Below are 6994 nucleotides of genomic sequence, written 5' to 3' on the forward strand. Positions count from 1 at the left end.
GAGACCAGAGAGAGAAGGGGAGACCAGTGAGAGAGACCAGTGAGAGAGACCAGAGAGAGAGACCAGTGAGAGAGAGAGAGAGAGAGAGACCAGTAAGCGACCGAGTGAGAGATCGTGAGAGAGAGCGAGAGAGACCAGTGAGCGAGAGAGACCAGTGAGAGAGAGACCTGAGAGAGAGAGACCAGTGAGAGAAGGAGAGACCAGTGAGAGAGAAGGAGAGACCAGTGAGAGAGACCAGAGAGAGAGAGAGACCAGTGAGCGAGAGAGACCAGTGAGCGAGAGACCAGTGAGAGAGAGAGACCAGAGAGAGAGAGAGAGACCAGTGAGCGAGAGACCAGTGAGCGAGAGAGACCAGTGAGAGAGGGAGACCAGTGAGAGAGAGAGACCAGTGAGAGAGAGACCAGTGCGAGAGAGACCAGTGAGAGAGAGACCAGAGAGAGAGAGACCAGAGAGAGAGAGACCAGAGAGAGAGAGACCAGTGAGTGAGAGAGACCAGTGAGACCAGTGAGCGAGAGACCAGTGAGAGAGAGACCAGTGAGTGAGAGAGAGACCAGTGAGCGAGAGACCAGTGAGCGAGAGAGACCAGTGAGCGAGAGAGACCAGTGAGCGAGAGAGACCAGTGAGCGAGAGAGACCAGTGAGCGAGAGAGACCAGTGAGCGAGAGAGACCAGTGAGCGAGAGAGACCAGTGAGAGAGAGAGACCAGTGAGAGAGAGAGACCAGTGAGAGAGAGAGACCAGTGAGCGAGAGACCAGTGAGAGAGACCAGTGAGCGAGAGACCAGTGAGCGAGAGAGACCAGTGAGAGAGAGAGACCAGTGAGAGAGAGAGACCAGTGAGCGAGAGAGACCAGTGAGCGAGAGAGACCAGTGAGAGGAGACCAGAGAGACCAGTGAGAGAGAGAGAGACCAGTGAGAGAGAGAGACCAGTGAGAGAGAGACCAGTGAGAGAGAGAGACGAGTGAGAGAGAGAGACCAGAGAGAGAGAGACCAGTGAGAGAGAGAGAGACCAGTGAGAGAGAGAGAGACCAGTGAGAGAGAGAGAGACCAGTGAGAGAGAGAGAGACCAGTGAGAGAGAGAGACCAGTGAGTGAGAGAGAGAGACCAGTGAGTGAGAGAGAGAGACCAGTGAGTGAGCGAGAGAGACCAGTGAGCGAGAGACCAGTGAGCGAGAGACCAGTGAGCGAGAGACCAGTGAGCGAGAGACCAGTGAGAGAGATACCAGTGAGCGAGAGACCAGTGAGCGAGAGAGACCAGTGAGCGAGAGACCAGTGTGAGCGAGAGACCAGTGTGAGAGAGAGACCAGTGAGCGAGAGAGACCAGTGAGCGAGAGAGACCAGTGAGCGAGAGAGACCAGTGAGCGAGAGAGACCAGTGAGCGAGAGAGACCAGTGAGCGAGAGAGACCAGTGAGCGAGAGACCAGTGAGAGAGAGAGACCAGTGAGAGAGAGACCAGTGAGCGAGAGACCAGTGAGAGAGAGAGACCAGTGAGAGAGAGACCAGTGAGAGAGAGACCAGTGAGAGAGAGACCAGTGAGAGAGAGACCAGTGAGAGAGAGAGACCAGTGAGAGAGAGAGACCAGTGAGAGAGAGACCAGTGAGAGAGAGACCAGTGAGAGAGAGACCAGCGAGAGAGAGACCAGTGAGAGAGAGACCAGTGAGAGAGAGAGACCAGTGAGAGAGAGAGACCAGTGAGAGAGAGAGACCAGTGAGAGAGAGACCAGTGAGAGAGAGAGAGACCAGTGAGCGAGAGAGAGAGAAGGAAACAGAAGAGCAGAGGAGCTGATAAACAAGAGAAAATAATAGTTGGATGAGGATGGAAAGACCTACATAGAACACTATCAGAGATCAGTGTGTTTGGACAGCAGGACACAGGAAATGCCTCACTGGAGCCATTGCATCACTTCCTGGTGTCTATCAGTTTTGTGGAGATAAGGGCAGTATCCCAAATGGCAGCCTATTCTCTATATAGTGAACTCATTTTGACCAGGACCCAAAGGTAGTTCACTATGGAGGGGATAGGGTGCAATTTGGGATGTGGCCAAAGATCATGTATATTTTGGGACGGTGAAAGATGGGAAAGCTAATATTGTCATCTGTAATACAATGACATGTCCACTGGGAGTAGAGGGCATACAGGCTGGGGAGAGAGAGATAAGAGGTATGAGAGAGAGAGGAGTTAGAGAGAGCGAGATACCAGAGAGAGTGAGAGAGAGAGCGAGATACCAGAGGGAGAGAGAGACCAGAGAGAGAGAGAGACAGACAGACCAGAGAGAGGGAGAGAGACAGACCAGAGAGGGAGAGAGAGCGAGAGAGACAGACAGACAGACCAGAGAGAGATACAGACCAGAGCGAGAGAGAGACCAGAGAGAGAGAGAGACCAGAGAGAGAGAGAGACCAGAGAGAGAGAGACAGACCAGAGAGAGAGACCAGAGAGAGAGAGAGACCAGAGAGAGAGAGAGACCAGAGAGAGAGAGACCAGAGAGGGAGAGAGAGAGAGACCAGAGAGACCAGAGAGAGACAGCTACAGGATGTTTTGACTCCTTCTCTTCCAGAAGCCAGAAGTATCTAAGGCACACACAGTGCTCATGGACGTCACGCCATCCTGGTAATCTGTGTGTGTGACAGAGCAGCTTTTCCTGCCTGCCTCGTCTCATATTACAGTGATGATGACTCATCCCTGGGGAAGAGGGGGGTTATGGGAAAAATGGCCCAAAACTGGACTCTACAGCTTGGAAAGGAGAGAGATGTGTGCCAGATAATGGGGTGGGAACAGTGGGCCCAGAGAGCAGCAGAACAGAACCATTCTGTAGATAAAAGTGTCAGTTTCAATTCATTGATAACTTTGGCGTTCTCTCGGTTATTCAGAGGGGTACTACCCGTTCTCTCGGTTATTCAGAGGGGGTACTACCCGTTCTCTCGGTTATATAGAGGGGGTACTACCCGTTCTCTCGGTTATATAGAGGGGGTACTACCCGTTCTCTCGGTTATATAGAGGGGGTACTACCCGTTCTCTCGGTTATATAGAGGGGGTACTACCCGTTCTCTTGGTTATATAGAGGGGGTACTACCCGTTCTCTTGGTTATATAGAGGGGGTACTACCCGTTCTCTTGGTTATATAGAGGGGGTACTACCCGTTCTCTTGGTTATATAGAGGGGGTACTACCCGTTCTCTTGGTTATATAGAGGGGGTACTACCCGTTCTCTTGGTTATATAGAGGGGGTACTACCCGTTCTCTTGGTTATATAGAGGGGGTACTACCCGTTCTCTTGGTTATATAGAGGGGGGGGGGAGAGGAGGGGGGGGAGGGGAGGGGAGAGGAGGGAGGGGGAGAGGGAGGAGGAGGGGGGGAGAGGGAGGGGGGAGGGGAGAGGGGGAAGAGGGAGGAGAGGGGGGGAGGGAGGGGGAGGGAGAGGGGGAGGGAGAGGAGGAGGGGGAGGAGGGGGAGAGGAGGAGGGGGGAGAGGGAGGGAGGAAGGCTGTAACATCTTCCTGATACTAGATGAATGGTCCTGGTCTCGGCTGTGCAGTCTTTAGTTCCGACCCTGATTATTCAGCGAGTTGATTTATCTGAATTAGAGGTTGACCGATTATGATTTTCCAACACCGATACTGAACATGAGAACATATGAAAGCTGGTGGTTCCTTTTAACACGAGTCTTCAATACACCCAGGTAAGAAGTTTTAGGTTGTAGTTATTATAGGACTATTTCTCTCTATACCATTTGTATTTCATATACCTTTGACTATTGGATGTTCTTATAGGTACTATAGTATTGCCAGCCTAATCTCTGGAGTTGATAGGCTTGAAGTCATAAACAGCGCTGTGCAGCAAGCATTGCGAAGAGCTGCTGGCAAACGCAGTAAAGTTTGAATGAATACTTACGAGCCTGCTGCTGCCTACCACTGCTCAGTCAGACTGCTCTATCAAATATCAAATCATAACATAATAAACACAGAAATACGAGCCTTAGGTCATTAATATGGTCAAATCCAGAAACGATCATTTTGAAAACAAAACGTTTATTATTTCAGTGAAATACTAAACCGTTCCGTATTTTATCTAATGGGTGGCTTATTTTCAATGACGGCCTACCAGGGAACAGTGTGTTAACTGCCTGTTCAGAGGCAGAACGACAGATTTGTACCTTGTCAGCTCAGGGATTTGAACTTGCAACCTTCCGGTTACGAGTCCAACTCTCTAACCACTAGGCTACCCTGCCGCCCCATTGCAATGAAATCGGCCAGAATCGGCGTCCAAAAATGCAGATTACCGATTGTTATGAAAACTTGAAATCGGAGCTAATTAATCGGCCATGCCGTAGGTCGACCTCTAATCTGAATGAGGGTTGGACCAGTGTAGTTGTGTTGTTACCTGGTTGCGTGAGGGTTAGACCAGTGTAGTTGTGTTGTTACCTGTTTGCGTGAGGGTTAGACCAGTGTAGTTGTGTTGTTACCTGGTTGCGTGAGGGTTAGACCAGTGTAGTTGTGTTGTTACCTGGTTGCGTGAGGGTTAGACCAGTGTAGTTGTGTTGTTACCTGTTTGTTACCGTGTGGGTTGGACCAGTGTAGTTGTGTTGTTACCTGGTTGCGTGAGGGTTGGACCAGTGTAGTTGTGTTGTTACCTGTTTGCGTGAGGTTAGACCAGTGTAGTTGTGTTGTTACCTGTTTGCGTGAGGGTTAGACCAGTGTAGTTGTGTTGTTACCTGGTTGCGTGAGGGTTGGACCAGTGTAGTTGTGTTGATACCTGTTTGCGTGAGGGTTAGACCAGTGTAGTTGTGTTGTTACCTGTTTGCGTGAGGGTTAGACCAGTGTAGTTGTGTTGATACCTGTTTGCGTGAGGGTTAGACCAGTGTAGTTGTGTTGTTACCTGGTTGCGTGAGGGTTAGACCAGTGTAGTTGTGTTGTTACCTGTTTGCGTGAGGGTTAGACCAGTGTAGTTGTGTTGTTACCTGTTTGCGTGAGGGTTAGACCAGTGTAGTTGTGTTGTTACCTGTTTGCGTGAGGGTTAGACCAGTGTAGTTGTGTTGTTACCTGTTTGCGTGAGGGTTAGACCAGTGTAGTTGTGTTGTTACCTGGTTTGCGTGAGGGTTAGACCAGTGTAGTTGTGTTGTTACCTGTTTGCGTGAGGGTTGGGCCAGTGTAGTTGTGTTGTTACCTGTTTGCGTGAGGGTTGGACCAGTGTAGTTGTGTTGTTACCTGTTTGCGTGAGGGTTGGACCAGTGTAGTTGTGTTGTTACCTGTTTGCGTGAGGGTTGGGCCAGTGTAGTTGTGTTGTTACCTGTTTGCGTGAGGGTTAGACCAGTGTAGTTGTGTTGTTACCTGTTTGCGTGAGGGTTGGACCAGTGTAGTTGTGTTGTTACCTGTTTGCGTGAGGGTTGGGCCAGTGTAGTTGTGTTGTTACCTGTTTGCGTGAGGGTTAGACCAGTGTAGTTGTGTTGTTACCTGTTTGCGTGAGGGTTAGACCAGTGTAGTTGTGTTGTTACCTGTTTGCGTGAGGGTTAGACCAGTGTAGTTGTGTTGTTACCTGTTTGCGTGAGGGTTGGACCAGTGTAGTTGTGTTACCTGTTTGCGTGAGGGTTAGACCAGTGTAGTTGTGTTGTTACCTGTTTGCGTGAGGGTTAGACCAGTGTAGTTGTGTTGTTACCTGGTTGCGTGAGGGTTAGACCAGTGTAGTTGTGTTGTTACCTGTTGCGTGAGGGTTAGACCAGTGTAGTTGTGTGTTACCTGGACAGCGTGAGGGTTGGACCAGTGTAGTTGTGTTGATGTGAGTGAGGGTTAGACCAGTGTAGTTGTGTTGTTACCTGGTTGCGTGAGGGTTAGACCAGTGTAGTTGTGTTAATACCTGTTACCTGGTTGCGTGAGGGTTAGACCAGTGTAGTTGTGTTGTTACCTGGTTGCGTGAGGGTTAGACCAGTGTAGTTGTGTTGTTACCTGTTTGCGTGAGGGTTAGACCAGTGTAGTTGTGTTGTTACCTGGTTGCGTGAGGGTTGGGCCAGTGTAGTTGTGTTGATACCTGTTTGCGTGAGGGTTAGACCAGTGTAGTTGTGTTGTTACCTGTTTGCGTGAGGGTTGGGCCAGTGTAGTTGTGTTGTTACCTGGTTGCGTGAGGGTTGGGCCAGTGTAGTTGTGTTGTTACCTGTTTGCGTGAGGGTTAGACCAGTGTAGTTGTTGTTACCTGTTTGCGTGAGGTTAGACCAGTGTAGTTGTGTTGTTACCTGTTTGCGTGAGGGTTAGACCAGTGTAGTTGTGTTGTTACCTGTTGCGTGAGGTTAGACCAGTGTAGTTGTGTTGTTACCTGGTTGCGTGAGGGTTAGACCAGTGTAGTTGTGTTGTTACCTGGTTGCGTGAGGGTTAGACCAGTGTAGTTGTGTTGTTACCTGTTTGCGTGAGGGTTGGACCAGTGTAGTTGTGTTGTTACCTGTTTGCGTGAGGTTAGACCAGTTGTGTTGTTACCTGTTTGCGTGAGGGTTGGACCAGTGTAGTTGTGTTGTTACCTGTTTGCGTGAGGGAGACCAGTGTAGTTGTGTTGTTACCTGTTTGCGTGAGGGTTAGACCAGTGTAGCTTGTGTTGTTACCTGTTTGCGTGAGGTTGAGACCAGTGTAGCTTGTGTTGTTACCTGGTTGCGTGAGGTTGGAGACAGTAGCTGTGTAGTTACCTGGTTGCGTGAGGGTTAGACCAGTGTAGTTGTGTTGTTACCTGGTTGCGTGAGGTTAGACCAGTGTAGTTGTGGTATTACCTGTTTGCGTGAGGGTTAGACCAGTGTAGTTGTGTTGTTACAGTTTGCGTGAGGGTTGGACCAGTAGCTGTGTAGTTACCTGTTTGCGTGAGGGAGACAGTGTAGCTGTGTTGTTACCAGACAGACAGCAGGAGGAGAGACAGTAGCTTGTAGACCAGACAGACAGCAGTGAGGGTTAGGCCAGTAGCTGTGTTAGACCAGACAGACAGCAGTGAGGGTTAGACAGTAGTTACCTGTTTGCGTGCTTGGCTGACCAGAC

At 50.0% G+C, this 6994-nt stretch overlaps 1 long non-coding RNA gene across 5 annotated transcripts; it reads right to left on the reverse strand.

Annotated features, from left to right (window-relative positions):
• Positions 1–3457: 3457 nt before the first annotated feature.
• On the reverse strand, positions 3458–6507 carry LOC127920463 (uncharacterized). Of its 5 annotated transcripts, XR_008106307.1 has the most exons (10): positions 6452–6507; positions 6376–6416; positions 6012–6093; positions 5848–5970; positions 5561–5683; positions 5359–5522; positions 5277–5317; positions 5113–5235; positions 4743–5070; positions 3458–4534 (listed from the first exon to the last, which is right to left on the reverse strand). It is a non-coding gene; the product is annotated as an uncharacterized LOC127920463 (long non-coding RNA). The 5 variants fall into 5 exon arrangements; XR_008106311.1 differs by lacking the exon at positions 5848–5970 and having other exon boundaries at positions 5113–5522; positions 5561–5601; XR_008106309.1 differs by lacking the exon at positions 5848–5970 and having other exon boundaries at positions 5113–5522; positions 5561–5642.
• Between the last annotated feature and the right edge of the window lie 487 nt (positions 6508–6994).

The sequence above is a fragment of the Oncorhynchus keta genome, unplaced genomic scaffold (assembly GCF_023373465.1).
Source record: "Oncorhynchus keta strain PuntledgeMale-10-30-2019 unplaced genomic scaffold, Oket_V2 Un_contig_19568_pilon_pilon, whole genome shotgun sequence".
Taxonomy (NCBI): domain Eukaryota; kingdom Metazoa; phylum Chordata; class Actinopteri; order Salmoniformes; family Salmonidae; genus Oncorhynchus; species Oncorhynchus keta.